Raw genomic sequence first — 23,727 nt, forward strand, 5'->3', positions numbered from 1 at the left:
GCCTCCGAAGTGGGTTGTGTGTGTGTTGGATCATCGAGGGAACTTACTGAAAGACTCCGGGTTTTGCACGTGGGAGGGACTGGAAAGCTCAGGATGACTTTCTGGAAACTCATTAGACAAGAGGGTTAAAAATCAAGGGCTGTGACCCTATACTTCTTTCCCTTTGCCCTTCCGCATCTCAGGTCTTGGAAGAAGTTCTTGATGGTAAAGCCAGAGCCCATGGAGCTGATGGGGTTGGGTAGGCAGCTGAGTCGTGGGGACAGGAGGCAGAAGCTTGGCTGGGTTAGCCTTGGAAGCAGGGAGTGCCTGAACCAAGGGCTCAATCTGCAAGAAAGAAAGTCATAGCCCAGGTCTGAACTGGGGTCTTGGATGCACTTCCCGCATGGATCCTCCAGTGGGGTAAGCCTGCCTCCCACTGTGCTTTTCATGCTGGTCTGTGAACCCTAGAGGGGTGGTCCCTTTCTGCAATGTGGGTTGTGCATCTGGTGTCCGCTGACCCGGAAGAGGCCTCTTCCAAAGAGATGCAGAGCTAGCAGAACAGCTTCATGAACCTTGCCCGGCGCAAATCCTTCTTTCTGGAAGAATGATGTTTGGAGGGACAGCAGTTACAAATTATAGGACACTTAGCACCCCAAAGTGTGTGTGGCTGAGCTACAGATAGTTGCTTTGTTTTGGAGGCATCGGGGAGCAAGGCATCTAGAAGCGGGGCCATCTCAGCCCCCTCTATGTTTCTGCATGGCTGGGGCCACGGTCAGACAGTGAGACCCAAACGGCCCTCCATGGGGCTTGTGCACATAGAACAGGGATTGTGAGAGAAGCTACGTGGGACTGAGGTGACAGGCATGAGGCAGTGTCCAGTCAGGGGAGGGCTCCAGGGGCAGTTGCTGGGCTGCCCACTATGCAGCAAGGAAGAGCAGAGCTCTGGCTTAGTTAGGTGATACAAATGTGACTCTGTCCATATGGAGAGGGTGGCGACCAACTGTTTGATGTGAGGGGTAGAGTCTCAGACTCAGAGGTGTGGCCTGTGGGTCTGAGATGAAAAGGGGGCTCAGCTGGTGAAGAGGCTAACAGGGGAAAAGGATAGAGGGGAGAAGAGGAAGAATGTGGACCAGTCTGTGTTCCCAGAATTGTCAAAGGACCTTCCACCTTGTTCTCCACCACCAGAACAAGTGAGAGGAGCCTAAAAAAATCTTGCTCACTGAACAGTTTTCATGGTGGGTCTTTGAGGAGATTGTAGACGGGACCCATGCTCTGTGTGGTGCTTGCATTCAGGTCAAGCTGGGGGAGAGAAGGAATGACCTGGCTAAGGAGACTGCGAGTAATCAGGGATGGAGATTACAGAGCTACAGAAGTCATGGAAAAGCGTTCTAGGTATTTCTAGAAGCTTCAAGAAGGAGCCAGTGGTCTGTAGGGTGAAGAGGACAGCAAGGTGCAAGGGAATAGATTCAGCAGTGTCCACCGGGCTGGCCTTTGGTGGTCCTGGGGGAGGTGAGTGGCATGGAGTTGTCTTCTGATGCTCCCCCGCATCTTTCTCCCTTGGAGGCTTCCTCCTCAGTCTCCTCTCCACCCCCATCCTCCAACTCTTCCAGGCCTCTGTCCAAGCCCTCCTCTTCTCTGCAGCCCATCTCTGGGGTGGAATGACGCCCTATGGTGATCCATGTCCCTTTGTCAGGCCTCTTAGCACATGGTGGCTTTTGTTCTGGTCCTGGCCGGTGGGTGGGGACCAAGGGCATCTCATGGCTATCACCCTCACCACTGCCCCAGTAGTCTCCTCAGACAGTGAAGTGAGAGAGAGAGAGAGGAGTGTGGGTGTGCTCCAAGGCACCTGGGAGGGACAGAGGAGGGCTGCAGAGAGGGGCGTCTCTGTAGGGTGGAGAGGGGCCCTACCTCCTCCTGGGGATTTCCTCCTGAGTTCTGAGCGGAGCAGGAGCATTGAAGGGCCTCACTGTGTGCACTGGAGCCTCTTGGAGTCCTGAGACTGGGCCCGTCCCCTCCCTAGTTCCGGAGGTTCTGGGTAACGCAGTGAGTTTTGTTGGAGACAAATACGAATCTGGCCTCAACTAGAGGGAAGTAACCTACTGCCCAAACATCATGCTCTTGCTGTCTTAAATATAAAATCATTTCCAAGTTCAAAGACACTTGCCAGGCCTCTGCCCAGCCTGAGGCTTCCTTGGGGAGGGCCCTACAGGGATCCTGATCCTGCTGTAGCTGGGGCACTCCCCCCCCCCCCCCGGATGTGGCTCCCTCTGCAGATACGGCCCCCCACTCCACCCCCAGCCCTCCTGTGAGCGCTGTCAGTCGGGCTAACGTTTCACACCGCCATTGATTTTTATGTCTTTCAACACTAATTAGACATGTTATTACTAATCTTTGGTAATCACCACAAGGGGCTTGTGGAAAGTCTGAGATTTCAATCTAGATTAAAAATAGGAAACATTATCACCTCGGGGAAAATGCAAAGAAAGCACATGTTATTTTAATGTTTAAATCAATAAAGCTGTCCTGCTTCTGTTTGGTGCTGGTATTGATGAAATTTATAAAAATCCCCTTTAAATTTTCTTCTGTCCATCTGATTCCGGCAGGGGCACCCAATCGATTTCTCCGAGGGCTTCTGAGAGATGGTGGGAAGATGCTCCCCCCTTAACCATGTGCTCCAGGCTAGAAGCAGAGACCTGGTGGGGGCTGCGAGGGGGGTGCAGGCAGGGAGCCTGGGGACTTAGTTTCGCTTCTTTATTTTGATTTCCATTGATTCCTCTTATTAAAGAAGTGTTTGAACCCACAAGAAAGGAGAAATCCTTTCTTCTTTAATTAATCTCTCTTCCAGCACTTGGATCACGAACTTTGATTGCAAAGCAACCTGCCTGTCCTGGAAAGATGAAGGCACGGTGCATGGTTGGAGGGGGTTTGGGGGCTGGAGAAAGGGAAGAGGGCTGGGGGTCTTGTCACAGCGGCACAGAGAAAAGAAACGTTCTCCAAAGGAATGAACACAATCTAACTTACTCTGTCAAACACTTGAAAGCCATGTGTTGATTGATGGGAAGGTACCTTTACTCATGCTCTTCTGATCAGAAAAGGAGGTGGCACCGGCACCCCAAGTGGAGTAGGGGCACACTCAGCTCTTTGCCAGGCATCGAGTCGTGGGGGGCAAACCGTCTCCTTAAACTGTTGCCACACTCTCGCCTCCATCTCGCACTGCCATGGAGGGTTTCTGGCACCAGCCATTGGGACAGCTTGTGCATCCACAATGGTGCCTTCCTTGTGTACCCACCTCGCCTGCATTTGCATGTGCACTGTGAGTATGAGTGATATGTATCTGGGTGCTGTCTTCCTGCTGGGGCAGGAGGCGAGGGCCCTGCTCCCTGCTCAGATGCTCAATTCCAGGGGACCCATCTAGGGTCCCCCGGCCACCACCACACCCCTGAAATCTGCCATTCCCACTGCACTTGTCTACTCTTCTCCTACATATGACTCACCCCTGCAGGCTCCTCTGCTGGACAGCACCTCACTTTCCTCCTCTGCATCCTTGTACCATGGATGTGGTCCTTGCACCTGGCAGAGCCTGCATAAGGCTTGCTCTGCCCGCTAGAACACTGGTTCCCCTTGTCCAGGACCCTTCTTAGTCTTGGCTCTGGGTCTCCTCACAAAATTCCTGGTTCTAAGTGTTGTTGAATGAAGTAGTCATGCTCCTAGTCATCAGTCAAGGCCTAAGGACCGTCCCCATCTGTACCATGACTCTCCCAAACGAAGGCCAGTGGCAGACGTGTGGTCTAGACACAGGGCTGTCTGCCATCCAGAGCCTGCCACCTGGTCTCACCTTATGGCTTTTGATAACCCTTTCCAAGGAGAGTCATTTCTGGAGAGAGAGAGAGAGAGAGAGAGAGAGAGAGAGAGAGAGAGAGAGAGAGAGAGAGAGAGAGAGAGAGAGATTCTCAGGATTAAGCTGTGTCTCGACATCTCTCTCATCTTAATGTGGATTTATGCAGAGCACTATAGTATCTCCCCACCTGGTGATAGAATTAAAATGAAGAATGGAGTGGGGAGGTTCTCTCCAGCACCTTTGTGCACACAGTTCTCAGGGCATGTGATCTTATGGGTCCTGAATTTGTCCTCCTCTTCTTTCCTTCCTTCCTTCCTTCCTTCCTTCCTTCCTTCCTTCCTTCCTCCCCTCCCTCCCTCCCTCCCTCCCTCCCTCCCTCCCTCCCTCCCTCCCTCCTTCCTTCCTTCCTTCCTTCCTTCCTTCCTTCCTTCCTTCCTTCCTTCCTCCTTCCCTCCCTCCCTCCATCCCTCCTTCCTGCCTGTCCGGTCTCCCGTCCTCCCTCCCTCCCTCCCTCCCTCCCTCCCTCCCTCCCTCCCTTCCTTCCTTCTTTTTCTTCTTTATTTCCTATCTTCCTCTTCCCCTCTTTGTTCTCTCCCACCCCATACCAAGACAGACCTGACACCACCTTCTGTACTTCTCCTACGGGGAAGGGGCATTTCCTTGTGACCCTCAGCAGCAGTGTCTCACCAGGGAACTAGCAGGAGAGACAGGAGTTATGTCTGTGGGCCCAGCAGTGATTGGGCCTGTGGCTACTTTGATTGCCTGCAGCCTCATGTCTGGGCCCAGAGTTTAAAAGGTCATCCCTTTCGTCTCTCTCCTTTCTTTTCTCACTCAGGTTGAGTTAGTCTCCGGGGTCTAGTTTGTACAACCCCTAGTGTACCAGTATGTTTTCTCTTCTTACACTGGCCAGTTGGATGGTTTTACACGTTGGAGATAGTTGTCATCCCCATATCAATTCTGTGGACCCACAGACATGCTAATTCATATACTGGAACATGAATAATTTTTTAAATTAATTATTTTTTAATTGACTCACTGTGAGCAACACTTAAAAAGCTTTCATGTTTGAGTTTCAGTCATACAAAGATCAAGCACCCATCGCTCCACCAGTGCACATTTTCCACCACCAATGTCCCCACTATCCCTCCCCCTGATCCTACCCCTCCCCCTGCCCCTATGGCAGACAATTTCCCTTATACTCTTTCTCTACTCTGGGGTATTATGGTTTGCAATACAGATACTGAGAGTCTATCACATTTCGTCCTTTATCTACTTTCAGCACAAATCTTCCATCCTGATTGATCCCTCCAATCATTATTGACTTAGTGATCCTTTCTCTACTCCAGTTGCCTTCTTCCACAGCTTGGGACATGAATGAGTTGGGGGCAGTAAGGAAGCAGGGGACTCATCCTCTAAATGTGCATACCGTTCCATTATAGACTTATGTGGATTGCAAGATGATAGTAATTGTTAGTGAATCATAAGGCTTCCAGGAGCCCAGGTTATGTCTCCAGTGATCTCTCATTCTCACCATCATCGTTTGAAAAGATATCCAGTTTTGTAAAACGAAGAAATACTTTAAGGTTTAGAGATGTTATAGCCTCTGCTGGGCATGGCTCAGTTTAACTCTCCCAGTGCCAGGACCAGGCCCTTAACCACATTGACCCCTACTGTGTATGGCTTTTTTTCTTTTACAAAGATTTTTTTAATCGAATCACTGTTAGACAGAGCTTTACAAAGCTGTTCATAATTTGGTTTCAGTCATACAGTGTTCTCCGAGAGGGGCGGCAAGCTACCGAGAGTATTCGATATGCCAGACACAGTAACAACAAAGTCTCCAATGGAGACGTTACTGGGCCCGCTCGAGCAAATCGACGATCAACGGGAAGGAGGGCCATACAGTGTTCAACACCCAACCTTCCACCAGTGTATACATTTCCCAGCAGAATCCTCAGTTTCCCTTACATCAACACCCCCTTCCCCAGCCTGCCTCTATGGCAGGCACTTTTCTTCTCTCTCTCTCTCTCTCTCTCTCTCTCTCTCTCTCTCTCTCTCTTTACTTTTGGGCATTGTGGTTTGCAATACAGATATTGATAGGTAATCTGGTATACCCTTTTACCTATTTTTAGTACTCAGTTCTTAGTACTTAGTACTTTAGTCCAGCATGATCATTTTCGACTATTATTGTCATACTGGTCCCTCTCTATCTTACCCACCATCTACCCCTCCACACACATTTGGTTGACCTCCAGCCCAGAGCTGAGACTGCCAGGAGAAGTCAACAGGGCTGGAGTGGCAGAGGTTTGGATGGAGATGCTGCTGGGGAATGTGGAATTAACGGGGCCATGGGGAGTTGCAGGGTGAGAGGTGACACATGCTGAAATATAGAATAGAGTTTCCAGAGTGTAGAAGTCAGTAGGGCACGTCACACACAAGGGAAGCATTTCATGTAGACATGAGACCTCATTGGGATTCCATCCATTTCAACCCAATAGATTTCACTTCTTGAATTGTTCTGATGGTGAATTAATAACAATTACAAGACAAAAGCCCAGACTATCCAATTAGCATCAAATTCATTTCAGCTCCTTCCTCTCGTTGAGTTGAGGTGAAAGGTTTTTAGACAATGTTGGCACTTCCCCTGACACCTTGCCATTTTCACTCCCCCTCTTCTGTGCTGGTTTGAAGATGGGAGGGGTATAGGTGGTTAGGGCTTGCTGCTCAAGCACACCTCCTGGATAGCTGGTTCACCTAGACTACATCTGGGTAGCTGGTTCCAGCTGACTACATCTGGAACCACGAACTGGTTCCTTACTCTCCTGTGCCTCTGTCTTCTCAACGGTCAGATGGGGCTGGTGATCCACTGCTTGATCAGCACAGTACTTTGGAGGAAGAATGGCAGGGGGGCTTGTCTCTGAGAGAATTTTTTTGGGAGAACTGTGTGAAGGCAGACCTAAAAAACCCAGGCCGAGCACTGCATAGAGGGTGCGGGGATGAATTGTTGATGTCTGTCATGGCCACGTGATTGGAACAGGTGAGCCAGACTCAGACTCAGAGTCTTCAGAGCCACAGAAGCCAGGCCTTCTCCCTGGCAGTGCTGAGTCTGTATCTGGGTTGCAGAGACCATCCCTGCTGTGGTCTCCTCAGACACTGAGCTAGCAAAGCATCTGTTTCTGCTCAAACTCCCTGGAGCTGGGGTTTCCATCACAGGAACTAATGGTTCTTCAACCCCATATTGAAGATTTCCAGTGTCCTATGTATCTTCAATTTTACTTCTTTTACTTGCCAATGTTCCACATGCCTGGTTGGAGCATCCTTGCACACAGGCATCAGTTGCTGTCAGTGACAGCTGTGGCTCTGCTTGAGGACAGGATGGGTGAGCCTGGCCACTTGCCAGAAACATGTCTTGGATGTGACTATTTATAGGTAGTGCCAGGAGCGTTCACAAGCAGGAGGGATCAGGGATTGGCAGGGTAGGGATATGGTGAAGAAGTGTTTTGTGGAGATGGGAGCATCCTTCTGGGAAGATGTCTGAGTGCTGTGGCTGGAGAGAGGGGATGGCTGCCCCACAATCTGGACATGCTTAATGCCCTAAGCAATGTACTTCCGCTGGCTCAGAGGCTAATTTTTATGGCAGGTGTATTTGCCATAAAAGTGTCAAGGTCAAAGTCAGTTAAATCACCAGGGACTGGGGAATTCAAGTAGCCAGGCCTGGCTCCAGTCTCTTCTGGTTCATGGATTGCAGGCTTCCCGGGCTGAGGGACCAGCTCTGAGTCTCTTGCTTTATTCCTACTCCCATGTGTTCTTGTCTCCTGGCTTGGCTTCTGCCTGGAGCCCTGTTCTTATTTCTCACCAACATCTTCCTGCCACCTTTCCTAGGTGGCGTTTGCCGTTCGCCATCCCTTCCTCTGTCCCCTGCCCTAGGCCCATCTGCAAAGATCTTTCCAGCCTGTGGCACTTCCACAAGCCCAGGGGTATCTTGTTTTTCTTCATAGTTCTCTGGCCTAGCACATAACAGGTGTCTAGGATTGGTGGCAGATCACCAGGCTTGGGGGCTCTCTTCGAGGGACTGCTGATCCTCCTGTCCTTCCCTCCGAATGGGATTTGTTGAAACTCAAATGTGGCATGTGTCAGAGTATGTGATGATTTTTCTGCACATGACACACATCGGAGTCACTAGATGACTCCAGCAGCTCTACTTTGGGCTGGGCACCTCCTATCTCCACCACCCAGGACTCAGCTTGCCCTGGCTCAGAGCTTCGAAGCTCCTGTGGGAACTTGAAATTGCGCTGGCTTTTCTCATTGTCCCTGCCCCCCTGATTTCCCCAGCAGGCTGATTTCCCAGCAGCCCCTGTTAAGATGAAGCAAGAAAAACACAGAAGAGCAGAGGAAGTGTAATGACAAATAAGAAGCCGTATGTAATGAGAATTATGAAACTGTAGTGAAAATTAAGAAAATATGATGGGTTCTGGGAAACGGAAACTGACCCCCTAATTTTAAACAAGAGAAGGGAGGGAGAAGCATCCTTTTATTACCCCAATTAATGGTGTTAAGGGCCCACCAGCACGACAGATTGATGGAAGCACACTTGGCCCGACAGATTGATGGGAATGCACAGGATATGGCACCTGAAGGCCTCACCAAAAATGGAAAAGAGATACTGACACTGACTGTTTTCTCCTTGAGCACTTGAAGGCCATACCACATGGGAACGATGTATTGATTCTTTTTCTCTTACTTATTCCCTCTGAATCCCCTGTTTTCACTGATAAGAATGTACGTAGCTTGTAGCCCATATTTAGAGGATAAAAGAGAGACCCTCTCAGCAAATGGGGCTCCAAGTATCTTTCTCTTCTGACTTGGGGTCCTCAGTGATGAGCTTCTAATAAACTCACTATCCTATCTTGAGCTGTCTCTTTTTTTTTATCTGCGCTGTTTGCAAGCACAACAGAAGAACAAGAGACAACAGAGAGGAAGAACCCGAGGGTCTTGGGGTATGGGAATCCATAGTCAGAGCAAGAGGGTGGGCTCCTTATTAGGGGGGACCCAGGCATGAAGGTTCATTGGATTTTTACTGATCACTTTTTCCCAAAGTGGATGATACCACCCCCAGGGTCACCAAACAGTCCAGGGAGCATTTGTGGGGTATAATTGGGGGGATGTTTTACATTTGCTGGCCTTACTATTATGCTTTTGGTGGTGCTCACAGGCAAAGTTGCTCTCCTCCATTGTCTTTTGTGGGGAAAACACAATATGCTGTAACAGAACCTTGATCCCTATAATGCCAGATGCGCTCTCTGGGCTTATAGAAAACTCAATCAACAGAATTGAAAATAGAATGATCCAGCAAACTTTCGGAGCTTGATCGCCTTTCCTATGAAATAGGATCATGATAACATAGTGGGGCTGGAGCGATAGCACAGCGGGTAGTGTGTTTGCCTTGCATGCAGCCAACATGGTCTACTCAAGTTCGATTCCTCCGCCCCTCTCGGAGAGCCTGGCAAGCTTCTGAGAGTATCTTGCCCGCACGGCCTGGTAAGCTACCTGTGACGTATTCAATATGCCAAACACAGTAACAAGAAGTCTCAAAATGGAGACGTTACTGGGCTCGCTCGAGCAAATCGATAAACAGGGGGAGGACAGTGACAGTGACAGTGAACATAGTGATTTTCTGGTTTATAGTGCATTTGAGGCACACAACAACAGAAATGTCATGAAATTCCTCAGTCCTGTTCACTCTTGATGACCCCTTCCACAGGAGATGTTAGTGAAGGAAGTGATCATTTATAGTTCACCTTATTGGAGTGATCATTTAGGGGAAAAGGTCATTAGACATAAATACTGGACCGGAAGAGACCTCTGATGTTCTTCCCTCAGCCACCTCCAAAGCCCAGATGCTCTTTTCTGTCTCTCAAGGAGAACAGAAGCCACAGCGGATGGTGAAGGGGGATATCTTGGGAATAGAAGAGTGGGGGAGAGCATGGGATGTGGGGAATGAAGGGGAATCTGCTCTGCTGGTCAAGGTGTGCTCGTCTGAAGCCCATGTGAGTTGAGGGACTCGGGTACTGTTTAGCTACAGTGGGTAACCTTTCTGCTCCTTCATCATTGCACATAGATGCTGGACGCTGGGGGAATTCACTTCCGCAGTAGATACGTGGGACTTGAGAATTTCTTCCTAGATGACATGCTTATTTGGCTAAGGGAGGCGATTGACTCTCCAAACCCCAGCCCTGCCCTCCATTTCACATGGGATCAGATACTGGATGCTTTTCCAGCATGGAAAAGATTGAGGCAGGCAGAGTAGCTGGGAGCAGGACTGTGTTGATGGACACCCTTCAGTTCACCACAAGGGGCGTCCTTGCCTTGGGTGACAATCCACTGTGTGTCCTGCTTCTGTTTCTCCTATTTGTAGAACTGTGCCTAGCACATTTACAATGGACAGAGTAGCCCATAATCCCTTCCTGGTTCTCTTTCTGTTGAGCTGACAAAAGGGGATTCTTGGAAGGTGGAGGAAGGGGATGTTGCTGCAAATAGCTCATCAGAGAAGAGCTATTCCAGATCATCCGGTAGACGCTGCAGGTCTGTTTTCACTATCCTACTTCATAGGGTCTAACAGCAAGTGGAAGCTTACTCAGTGCCAAAGGCAACAAAATCCTCCTGCCCAGACAGTCAAAAGGCCTGTAAGCGCCAGACAACACTGCATTCACCACAGGAAGCAGCTCTCAGCTTGGAGTATTTTCAAGGTCTGGGGTCAACTCTGAGAAGACCTTAGCAATGTTCCACAAAAGGAAATCCTTCACGAAGTCTCGTAGCTCCTCAGAGCTTTCAGTGGAATTCAAGAGACTGAGAGACAGATGCCAAGTGTGTGTGTGAGTGTGAGAGAGAACACGCACGAGAGAAAGTGAGCGAGAGCAAGAGCGAGAGTGAGTGAGAATGAGCGAGCGAGAGAGGGAGGGAGGGAGGAAAGGAAAGAGAGAAAGAGGGAGAGAGAGAGAGAGAAAGAGAGTGAGAGTATGCTATCCTCATAGCATTTTGGATGTTATAATGGAGGCAAGTGAAAAATAAAAAAAAAGAGAGAATTCCTGAGTTGGGTTTCCTGTGAGTGAGTGAGTGAGTGAGTGAGTGTGTGTGTGTGTGTGTGTGTGTGAGCGCGCACTTTTTGGGTCACACCCAGAGTTGCACAGGGGTTACTCCTGGCTCATGGACTCAGGAATTGCTCCTGGCCGTGCTTGGGGGACCATATTGATGCTGGGAATCAAACCTAGGTCGGCCATGTGCAAGGCAAATGCCCTACCTGCTCTGCTATTGCTCCAGCCCCCTGGATTTCCTTTTATAGGAAACCAGAACTGAGGGACTTTGCACGTACATGCAGCCTCTCCCACAGTGCATTCCTTTCAATGCTTTGAGTACACGAAGGCAGAGACCAAATGGTGATGGCTCACAGTCAATGGTTACTGAAAAACAGAACTGAAGGGAAGAGCTTTAGGAGGTGATTTCTGTAGGTGGGTCTTTGGATTTTAGTTGGCTCTCTATTCAGCTCACTGAATTGATCCCTTTCCCCCTGATACTTGGGTTTTGTGCAGGTCTCTGTTGAACCGTGTGTGTGCAAATACAGCACATCATTTAGGGGGCTGGTGGAGCAGGGCCCAGGGGCGAGGCATGTGAAACATGGTTTCTTCTTGGTTCAGTGGATTTGGGGCCAGAAAGCAGCTATTTATAGGAGACTCCACAGGAGAACCTGACCTGGGCACCTATGAACCATGTGCAATGTATACAGGGAAGTTTTCATCTTTGAGAAAACCATGAATCAATAGAGGAGATAAAATTGCATTTGCTGAGCCTGTCAGACAAGCAACACTGGAAACCAATGAGGTGGTGAGAGCCTGCATGGGCCATGCCTGGTTCACGGGGAAACATCACTGCAAGCAGGTTATTGGGAAGAAGACAGAAGCAAGTGAGGTAGATGAAAGGGGGCCAGTGTTTCTTTCGGGAAGGAAGACCATGATTTGTTTGTCTTACACACAGAAACTTCCCCTGGCTAGTGATGTTTGAAGGTGAGATAAGATATGTGTGGAGAAAGTGAGTGAATCTGTGCTGCCTCCAGCCTTATGCTCACTTTGGGGCCTCCTCAGATTGCCACTTTTCATTTCTCTATTGACTTGCAGAAAAACTTTGAATAAAATTCTCTAGATTTTTTTCAAAAATCTAAAATCTCTCTCTCTCTGTGTCTGTCTCTCTCTCTCTTTCTCTCTCTCTCTCTCTCTCTCTCTCTCTCTCTCTCTTTCTCTCCACTCTAGAGAATTCCTTTTATGTGCAGCTCAAAATCACCCAAACGAGCCCTGGGCCACCCCTCAGTGGTGACATTCAAACACCCCTAGAGCTGGACCTAGCATGTGGTGAGGGGACCATGTGGTGCCAGAGTTTGAACTAGTGTTGGCCATCTGCAAGACTGGTACATTAAACCCTGTACCATCTCTTTAGCTCCTACAACTACTTTTTGTTTCGTTTTTGGGCCATAAGTGAGTTCCTGGGCTTTGTTTTTGTTCTGTGCTCAGAGATCACTGCTGGCAGGACTTCGAGGAACATCTAGGGCACCAGTGATCAAACCCATATCAGCCATGTGCAAACACTCTACCCATGGTACTGTCTCTCTGAACCCTACAACTACCAATTGATCCATAGTGATTAATATTGGTGCCCTCTCTGTTCCCGTCTCCATATTACTTTATATCTGTGGGTTTAGCTGCCTTACATTCTCATCTGAAATCACAGAAAAAAATTCCTGGGCCTCCACAAAGGGTTGTGAAACAGCAAAGAGCTCCTAGGCTGCACTCACGATGGTGTGATTATGTAAATATTATTCAGACAGGATTGAGCAGCATGATTACACCCGAGGGAAACACAGCACCCGATCATTAGGGTTGGCAGTGATTGTGATCAAAAGCCTGAATTGATGTGGAACAGGAAACGAGGGTGGCAGGGTCTAATCTTAACCCACAGTCCTGGAGCTGTGCATGGTCCAACCAGTGCCCACCCGCCATGGACGCAGAAGGGGGGTCATTCAAGAATGACACAACAATTTTATACACACTGCACTGTATCTTCCAACTTCTGTGTTTTGTCTTTCCAATGACAGTTAAATCTTTATTAACTTGCTTGACCCTAACGAAATAGGACCAGTAAATGATCCTATTGGACTAGAGATATTGCAAACAAATTGCCCAGCCATTCAGAGAGATCTGGATGGTGGAATCTTGGGCACTTTAGAAAGGACATCTGTTCTAGAAAATTCCCTATGGCTTCTGTGTGGAGAAGAGCTAGGACGGACTCAAGAATGGAATCTGGTGGGGGTCGGAGCGATAGCACAGTGGGTAGGGCATTTGCCTTGCATGCGGGTTCAATTCCCAGCCTCCCATATGATTCCCCGAGCACTGCCAGGAGTGATTCCTGAATGCAAAGCCAGGAGTAAACCCTGTGCATTGCTGGGTATGATCCAAAAAGCAAAAAAAAAATAAATAAATAAAATAAAAGAAAATCTGGGAGCTGTGTCAGGAGGCTTGTGAGACGCAGTCAAGGCTGAGTCAGGGACCAACTAGAAATGCAGGGAAATGGACAGGAGGGGAGAGTGCTATGGAAGAGCAGGTGCCAGTGTGAGTCATGCCCCTTGTTGAATCACAGCTCTGCACAGGAAGTTATAGACCGGTGCTTTGTTGATGCTTTAGGAACCATCCAGAACTGAAGCTTTCTGCCTTGGGAGCACAATGGAATCTCTTGGGTGCCTTAAGGAACACTAAAGATGGTGGTCCACTCCTAAGAATTCTGAATTGATTGGTCAGAGGATTGCTTTAGGCACTGGGATTTTGAAAAGCTGCCCAAAGCCTGAAAATTCACACTTAGTTGGGAGACACATACTTGCTTCTGCAGGCAAGATATCATTAAAGACAGAGCTTATCCACGTCCCAGACACTCAAACCTCAGTGGCCATACTCCTCCAAGCCTGGGGTCTAGTTTGTTCTGAGCCCACAAGTTCTCTTTTAGCTCTTGAGTTGTGCTTTACAAAATCAGCCAGTGGAGCACAAAACATAGGTCTAAGCCTGTTTTTTTTATCACTTGATCACTTGACATCCTATTACTCATCGATTTTCTTGAGCAGGCACCAGTACCATCTCCATTTGTCCCTGTTGCATGCTAGTGTAGCGCAATGGTGTCTGCTCATTCAAGGAACATGAAGAGCCTCAAACGGATCATTCAGGGTCTTGACAAAGAAGTCTGACCATCTTGTAGGTGGGTGGTGGCAACGTGATCTTTTGACATCCCGTGGAATCCAGTCAGTAATAGCTCTAGTCCAGCCGTCGTCTCCAAATCTCATTACATGTCCAGCCCATCTGATTTTCGATGCCTTGGCAAACGAGACAGCATTCCTAATTCTTGACCGTCGATGGAGGTTGGAACTCTGGATTCTTTTTCTCATTTGAGTGAAGTGTGATACTCCAAGCATAGCTCATTCGATTCCTCTTTGGGAGACCTGAATAGCATTCTCATCCTGTTTTCGTAGGGCCCAGGTCTCTGAGGCATATGTTAATGCATGAAGAACAGTGGAATCAAAGAGATGTGCCCGGAGCCAGAGGTTCTTCATCCTCTTAGCTATTTCTTTGACGTTCTTGAAGGCCTTCCAAGCTGCTCTCTTCCTCCTGTGCAACTCAGGTGCCAGGTCATTCGTCATGTTGACTTCTCGACCTAGGTACATTTAACTGTTGCATTTTGAGATGTTTGTTCTTTTGAGAGTGAATGGAACATCAGTAACAAGACTGTTTCTCATAAACATTGTCTTCGTGAGATTCAGCTGAAGTCCGACCTTTCCACACTCATGGTCGAAGTCGGCCAGCATTTGTGCTACTTGGCTAATGTTTGGTGTTATTAGAACGATTGTCATCAGCAAAGCGGAGGTGGTGTAGTTGCTGACCAGCTATCTTCACTCCCATTCCTTCCCATTCTAGTCATCACATGATGTTCTCGAGGGGGGCACTGAAGAGTTTCGGTGAAATGGTATCACCCTGCCGAACCTCTCTCTTGACATGGATGATCACTTCCTTGTAGAATGGTGAGATCCTGTTAATGAACCCGTGATATAACTCATGAAGGATCCTGATGTATTGAGTTTGAATGCCTTGTTTGGCTAGGGCTTCGCTGACCGCTTCCGTCTCAACAGAATCAAAGGCCTTCTTTAAATCAATTAACGTTAGACAGAGTGGCATCTTGAACTCCCGAGAAACGTCAATGAGCTTGGTTATCGTGTGGATATGGTCGATCATGCTGAATCCTTTTCGGAACCCGGCTTGCTCACATGGTTGTCCTTCATCTAGTGATCTACCAATCCTATTCAGGATGACTTGAGTGAACAGTTTGTAGATGATAGACAACAGGCAGATCAGGCAAAAGTTGCCAATGTCATGGATGTTTCCCTTCTTGTACAGTAGTACAGTCCTGCTAGTTTTCCATTGGGATAGAACCTTGCATTCAGACAGGTAGCATGTGAAGAGCTGAGCCAGTGTATTGATAAGTATTGGTGGCAGGTTCTTCAGGTGTTTGGGTCTGACCTTGTCTGGCCAGGTGCTGTTCGCTTCTTTACCAATGAAATGGCATGTCAGATTTTGGAAGGGAGAATGTTGGGAACGACATATCCATCCTGCAGAATTTGTTATGTGGGCAGGTGGACGTGGCTATCGAAGAGATCCGAGTAGAAGTCACATATAATCTTCTCCATTGCCTTTCTGGAAGATGTGATAGATCCATCAGGATGTCAGAGGGCAGTCATCTTGGTTTTGTATTTGGGGAAGGATAGATGGGTGTTGCGAATGCTTTTCCAGGCTTCTGCCGCATCTGCCAGCACTGCTGCTCTTCTCTCTTTGAGATCTTCCTTTTTCGTTTCTCTGCACTGCTTTGCGAATTCGGATGTTTGCTTGAGGTTGCCTGAGGCTTGCGCCAAGCCATGTTGGTGAATGAGCTCAAGAGTTTTCAAAGACAGGCTTCTTTTTGTGACTATCTCTCTCTCGGCATTCCTCACACAATTATGGAGGCGCTGAACCAGTCTATAATATTCCTTGTCAGTGTTGTCAATGAAGGCATCTTCTCATGTTGCAGCAATAGTGCCAAAGAGCTCCCCGTTGGTTGTCATTCTGGGAGTTCTCTTCTTAAACTTTGCAGCCCTTTCTCCCCACTCCGTGAAGTAGAATATTGCACAAAGGAGACAGTGGTCCGATCCCATTTGGAATTTTGGGACAACAGCGACATTGGTCAGGCAAAACCGTCAATTGAATATAATGTGGTCAATTTTGTTGTGGAACTGTCCACCAGGAGACTCCCTTGTCCAACATTTAGATTCGGCCTTCTGGAATTGTGACTTACCATGCATGGTCTTGGTCGACATGATGAACTCAGACAGTCTCTCACCCTATTCGTTCCATTCTAGGCCATGGGTTCTGATATGGAGTTCTGCTGATCTTCTCGGTCCTATCTTGGCATTAAAATCACCCACAATGATCTTGTAGAAGGTGTGGTCTTCTTTATAGAACTTCTCCAGCTCTATGTAGAACTTCTTAATTTCACCTTCATCATAATTGGATGCTGGTGCGTAGACAACGAAGATAGAAACTGCCAGCAGTGAGCCACATCTATTCAAGTGTAGTCATCCGATTCGGGTTGTTAGGCATTCGAATGAATCAATTCTCATGGCCAAGTTCATGTTGATAAGGACACCGACACCATTGATGCCTCTTTTGTCGCATGTTCCGAGGAATAGTTCTTCTCCAGTGTTGAAAACAGCATGATGTGATTGATGCCTTCTTGTCTCAGTCAGACCAATGATGTCGTACTTGGTCTTTCCTGCTTTTACCATCAGGTCCTCAATGGATGCTACTGATGCCAGCATACGTGCATTGAAAGTACAGACAATCATTTTTGTCCTTCTTCATTTTGGCAGCCTTGTTCGGCCTTGCGATTGTATCAGCTTCTCCTTTCTCATTCTTCTTAACACTGCGGAATTGGTGGCTTTTTCAGGGTCAGGCGAATGAGATACATTGTATTTACTGATTTTGACATATTGAATAGCCATGGATAGCTTGCCAGGCTCTGCTGCGTGGGCGGGATATTTTCAGTTGCTTGCCAGTTTCTCTGAGAGGGATAAAGGCTTTTAGGGCGACCTCTAATCACCCTTGCAGGTGTTCCCATGGTTCAAACCATATTTGAACCCTATCAAATATGGTGCGGCAATCTTGTATTAAGTGGCTTATGATGTGACTGTGCCATCCGGAAAGCGTCCTGGAGCATGGCAGCGGCTGGGTAGTGCAGGTAGTGGAGGTCTGCCGATGAGGTATTTATCTGGTACCAGTGGGGTGAGTCTTCTGTGTTTAATCTCTGGGTCGCCGGAGGTTCGTGGAAGCAGGGTAGGGTGGGCTTTCTGGTTTTAACCCCTTGGTCGCTGGAGATTGGTGGGAGTAGGCAGAGGATCTCTGTTCCCGGGTCCCGTTGAGCCTGGAGTCCAAGGTCACAGAGTTCCGCTTAGCTGGTTCTGTGGGGCTTCACTCGTGTGTGAGTCTCGGCATGAGTGTCCAAAAAGTGTCCTGGAGTGTGGCGGCGGCTTGGTAGTGGAGGTAGTGGAGTTTTTCATATTCATTGTATATTTTTCTCTTTAACTTCAGAGAAATTTATTCTACATCACTTTAGACTATACTGATTCAGTTAAATGCAATCACGACTAAAGCAAAATTGCCTAATTAGACAATAATATTAGAGAAATTGACCATTATATCTGGTTATTGACTTTTCAGATGGCTGGTATTATCATTTATATTCTTTCCAGTTGAGTTTTTAAGCATGAAAATAATTTATTGGGAGATTGTTCGTAGAAGCTATTTTTAATAGCCTAATGGCTTTTTAATTTTCATATCATTTCTATTCATCATCTGAATCCAAGAAAGGATTGACTACACAGCTGTCCCTCCCTCTTCAATTATCCACCAGTTACTTGGATACATAATCCTCAGTATGCTGAAGTCTTCCACAGAGGAAGCATATCTTTAAGAAAATGAACTTTTGGCTGGGAGTCATAGAAATAATCTTTATATTTTAAAATTTTATGTCCTCCTATTTATTGATTGACTTCTCTGTGCCAGCATTTTTGTAGATCATCTCAACCCCTCTTAATTATCCCATAACATGAATCTTGTCATATCTGTTGGTAGGTTGGGGCTTGCTGTTCAGTTAAGAAGAATGTCAGCAGCATCATCATGACTGATACATGTGGATGAGATGGCACAGATGTCCCAGTTAATACTGTGTCTCTGTGTATATTGAGGTTCATTTCACTCTCAGAATTACCCCAGTATCAGCAACAGATTAAATTAACACTTGCCTATTGCCAGGTCCTGTGTTGAACACTTGAATGGGTGAAAAACAGCTTTCAAAACTCACAACAATCACTGGGTTGTTTCCACTTTGCTTCCTTTGTAGGGAGGAAATTGGGGTACTGCGAGGTCAAGGTTAAGTCACTTGCAAGGGTCACAGAGTGGATAGAGAATGGAGCATGCTTTTAGGAAAGGCAAACCTCCTGTTTTCACTCAAAGCTGAAAATCAGTATCTCATTTTCAAAGCCCTAGATCCAGAAGAAAGTCTAGGAGATTGGTGAAAAAGTAGCAACAACACTGTTATAACCACAGGAACATTGAATTGTTGGGTTGTGTTGAAACTATGTGATCACAGATAAGCTGTTGGAAATTCCATTTCATGTTGTTAGGCTCTGAAGAGGAAATGCAGACTCCTTCTATTAAATTAGCAACAACTTGTGTGATGAAAACCACAGGGCAGCTGGGCAAGATTTGCGTGATTGCCTTATTTCCCACAAGCATTATTAGATAAATTCAATGGTCATCAACGGCCACAATAATTCCTGTGGCTTAAGATCCCTTCGTGCAAATAAATATAATGTCTAAAGTGCATGGTTGGGTCTTGTGTTCAGCCATGCCTCTCTCTAATGCTGGGAAGAACACGGGGTTGACATGTGTGGATAGGGTAACTATGAGCAATAAAATTTGTGTGTTCTGAGAATGGCTTGGGAATATGTGGGGGGTCTGAGGGCTAGCAGAGCATGCTGTTTCGTGGACTCTAGGTGAGAGAAGTGGAGATGCTGCAGGGAATGAGTGTCTCTGTCTCTGCAGAAGAATTTGGGGCTTTGATTGGCTCTTGGGGAAAGAGAACTGGCTGGATTGAGGACCATAATCTCACCACCAGGCAGAGTATGCATTCACAGGAGACTGGTGCATTTTCTCTGACCTTGAGAAGAGGCCCTGATTCCCGTTTTCGTCATGTCCTGAACCGTTGGAGTCAGTGCTGAGGTTTGGGTGAATTTCCAAAGGGCTAGCATGGGACTGTCTTGCTAACTTCTCCTGCTAAGGGGTCATAGGTGGTGCCAGAGATCAAACCTGAATCAGCACTTTACAAGGCAAACACCTTACTATTCTGTGTGTGTGTGTTTTGTGAGCCCACTGAAGTGGTACTCCTCACTCAGTGCTCATGGCTCAGCTGCCAGTAGTGTTTGGAGAACCATGTCATAGCAGAGATTAAACCTGGGGATCCTGCATGCAAGGTTTGTGCTCCAGCCCATTATGCCATCTCTATGGTTCTTGCTTCAACTGTTTACAAGTTTCTTCAGTTTACATATCAACTAAAACATCTTGATAATGGAAGGGGAGGACCTTGAGGTGCTATTATCATCCCACTTTGTGAGTGAAGACTGAATCCCAGAGAGATGATCCCATCTGTGGCTGGAATCCAGGTCTTCTAAGTCATTGGTCTCTTACGTCACCAGAGATGGCATAGAGTTTCTGCCATGGCATCTCAATCTTGTAATAGACTCTGGGGATTTGAAAATATCTGGAAGATTGTACCATTGGCAATTTGTAGGCATAGACAAGGAGCCAAAGACCAGAGAAATCTTCTCAGCCTTGATATTCTGCCACATATTTTTCATTTAGTTTTAGCATAGGCAGTATTGTTCCATTCTTGGGAATTGTCTGCATTTCCACCACTTCCTGCCAAGGGTAAAATCTCTTGTGTGACTGGTGTTTTGGGTTTACAAGAGGAAACAAGGTTAGGGGGGAGAAAAAGAGAGTAGGGGCTGGTAGAAGTTCAGGTTTTCACTGGGAAGACTTGATGGAGCACTCTGGGTCCATCAGGGAGAAATCCTTAGCATTATGCTGATTTGTACGTGGAAATCTATATTGTGCTTATTCTGCTCCATGCAACCCATGTTTTCTTACCTTGTGAATATTGATTTCATTGAAATAGGCTGTGTGCTCCAGGCCTGGTCATGGCTCCAATTAGACGCTGACTCTAATGCTCCTTGCAGGAGGTTCTATATGATTATGGATATGAGGTTGGTTCCAAATGCGGCCCTTTTTGGAATAGATAGAAACTTTGTCCTGAATAATTGATTGGAAGCTCCTGTCTCACACAAAAACTAGAGCGGGGTTGCTCATGGAGATGAAGCAGCAATTCATCAGGACATCTTGTCACTCCTGGGGCCACTTTTGTCCCCTCTTACAAGTCCAGCCTTTGCTTGGTGAAATAAATCACTTTGGGGCAGGGGAAGGAGAGTTTTCTCAGGCAATGTTCTCAATTCCCAAGAAGAAAGGTTGAGCCACATGCTTCATTTTGATGAAACAAAGGCTGGACAGATTATTGGATGGGCTCCACTGAACCTTAAAAAGCAAATCTTTTAAAAAGTACTTTTAGAAATAGCCCATTGCAGTTTTTACCATCCCTTATGCTATTTTGTTTGAAATCAGGAAAAACAAAGGTTAGGAAAATGTGGAGAGCCATTTGCCAGATAACAATGAGCCTGTCCCACGTAATGAATAAACACAGGCTCCATCATTGATGTTGGATGTTTCAAATACAAAAGCAAAAGGTAAAATTGAAACCCCATCTGTGGCTCTCCTTCATATCCTTTCCCTCTTTTCTGAAACTGAGATTACAACTTGAAGGAAATGCTTTCATTCCATGTTTATCACAAATTGTACTTGCATTGAGTCCTATTATTTATTTATTTATTTATCTTTTTCTTTTTGGGTCACACCTGGCTATGCTCAGGGTTTACTTCTGGCTCTTCACTCAGGAATCACTCCTGGTGGTGCTCGGGGAAACATATGGAATGCTCGGAATCGAACCTGGGTCGGCCATGTGCAAGGCAAATGTCCTACCCGTTGTGCTATCGCTCCAGCACTGAGTCTTATATTTTTAAAAAATCATAAATGTAATTAGAATGTATGTGCTATAACGATATTGTGCAACTCCTTTTAAACAATTCAGGTTTTGATCGTTCATCCTATTCTTTTCAATCAACATTTCAATTTTGGTCATGATGCATATTGACATCTGTCAGTTTTGCTCATTACCTTGAACAGTTTCAGCAGTATTATGTGTCTGGATACGCCACAATTAGTCTAGACATTCAACTTTTGATGAACATTTACATTTAGTCTAATTGATTAACAAGCTGCCTAAAAATGCACCTAGTGCACTCATGGGAAAATATCTTTAGCATGATGCCAGAAGACAATTAGTGTGAATTTTACTGATCTCTGCTAAATTTCTCTCTTAAAGGGACTTCATCCTGGGTTGGCTCTAGCAAGGTCCTGAGCTGCCATTCACCATTTCACTATGTCCTTACTGACAAGTGATACTGTGCAATTATTATATCTCATTAATTTCCGTATCTTTGATGACTAGCGAAGATGAGGATGAGTAGTGCTTCATATTTATTGCATTTTCAGAACTAACCCTCCTTTGTCAATTTTTCTTATGCTCTGCCCCTTTGAATTTGCTTTGTCTTTCTGTTAATGGCGTGTAGAAGTTACGTATTAATTTTTGTTTCTTATATGGAACTGGAAAGATGTTGTCCTAATCTGTTGCTTCTGGTTTTGCCCAACATCTCTTCTATCATTTGTGAAACTAACATTTTGATCAACCTAACCTATGCTTTAAAAATTAAATTAAAAAAAATTACATCACCATGAGATACAGTTACAAAATTGTTTGTGATTGGGTCTCAGTTATACAATGTTCCAACACCCAACCCTTCACCAGTGCACACATTTCCCACCAAAAATGTTCCCATTTCCTCTCCCACCCCCATTTCTCTATGGCTCTATGGCAGACACTTTCCTTCTCTCTATCTCTTTTCACTCTCTCTCTTTCCCTCTCACTCTCTTTCTCTCCCTGCCCCATGCCTTTTTTATGTTTAAAATTGTTGCGATGGAGAGATAGTACAAGGGTTAAGGTAGTACATATACATTGTTTGCATATGTTCAACCCCATTTCCAGCTCCTGGAGCTACATGACCTCCTGAACACAGCCGAGAATGATCCCTGAGAAAAGAATCAGGAGTAAGTACTGAGCACAGCTGGGCATACCCCTAACACCATAATAAAAAAAAATAAATTGTATAAATATTTTCTTTACTGGGACATAAAATTATCAGTTTCCCCCTAATGATGGCTGGTTCTTTTTTTTTAAATTTTTATTAGTTAAACAGCATGAGGTACAATTGTAGACTTGCAAATTTTTGTGCTTGGGTTTCAGTTATACAATGATTGAGTACCCATCCCTACACCAGTGCCCATTCTCCACCACCAATGATCCCAGTATCCCTCCCACCCCTCCATCTCCCCATCCCATCCTGTTTCTGTGGCAGGGCATTCCCTTTTGTTCTCTCTATCCTTTTGGGTGCTGAGGTTTGCAAAAGAGGCATTGAGTGGCAATCATGTTCGGTCTATAGTCTACTTTCAGCACGCATCTCCCATCCTGGGAGGATCCTCCCAACACCCTTTATTTGATGCTCCCTTCTCTATCTGAGCTGAGTGGCTGACTCTTATTTCTTGTAACTTACTTATTGTAACAGATACATTTATTCTCTGAACTGATTGAAAAAAATATATTTTTTGGGGGGAGCCAACCTGAAGTCTGTGTTCAGGGATTACTCCTAGTGGCGCTTGGGGGACTATATACAGTGCTGAACATGAAGCTGGCATTGACCACAAGCAATACAAGTGCCTTAACCCTTCTATTATCTCTCCAGCCCCTTTAAGTTTTTAGTTTTTCTTATATTTATTTCCTTTCATTCTTATTTTGTTTTTATTTTTTGTTTCATTTTGGAGATTACTCCAGCTCTGTTTTCTAGTTTACCTTGCTTGGGTAGCTCTAATCTCTTTAACCTATTAATGGGGTGTTTTTTTCCCTCAACTATTTTTTTTGGCCACACCTGGTGGTGTTCAAAAAGGTTTCAGGGTACCATATACGGTGCTGGTAAGTACCTTGCCCACTGTACTATCTCTCGGGCCTATAAACTTACTTTAGAGTTATATACATGTTGATATATTATGTGTGATTCCTTGGAAATGGCCATTTGTTACACCTGATGATTTTTTTCTTTTTGGGTCACACCCGGTGTTGCACAGGGATGCTCCTGGCTCTGCACTCAGGAATTACTCCTGGAAGTGCTCAGGGGACCATAGGGGATGCTGGGAATCTAACCCGGGTCAGCCACGTGAAAGGCAAACGCCCTACCCGCTGTGCTATCGCTCCAGCCCCTGACATCTGATGATTTTTTATAGAATAAGATTTCCTAAGAGTTTTCTAGTCTTTCTGTATGGGCTAATGGGGATCAAATCTGGGTCAACCATGTGCAAAAAAGTGTCCTATCCCCTGTATTATCACTCAGGCCCCATAATATAAATGATTTTTAATACTGATATTATGTGTACTGGGTTGCAGAGACCTCTCTACAAGAATTTTATAGCTGATTTTGTGGGGGACCATAGAGGGAACTCAGTGCCCCAAATTTACATTTGTCTTAT

The sequence above is a fragment of the Sorex fumeus genome, unplaced genomic scaffold (assembly GCF_029834395.1).
Source record: "Sorex fumeus unplaced genomic scaffold, SorFum_2.1 ptg000126l, whole genome shotgun sequence".
In the NCBI taxonomy this organism is placed as follows: Eukaryota; Metazoa; Chordata; class Mammalia; order Eulipotyphla; family Soricidae; genus Sorex; species Sorex fumeus.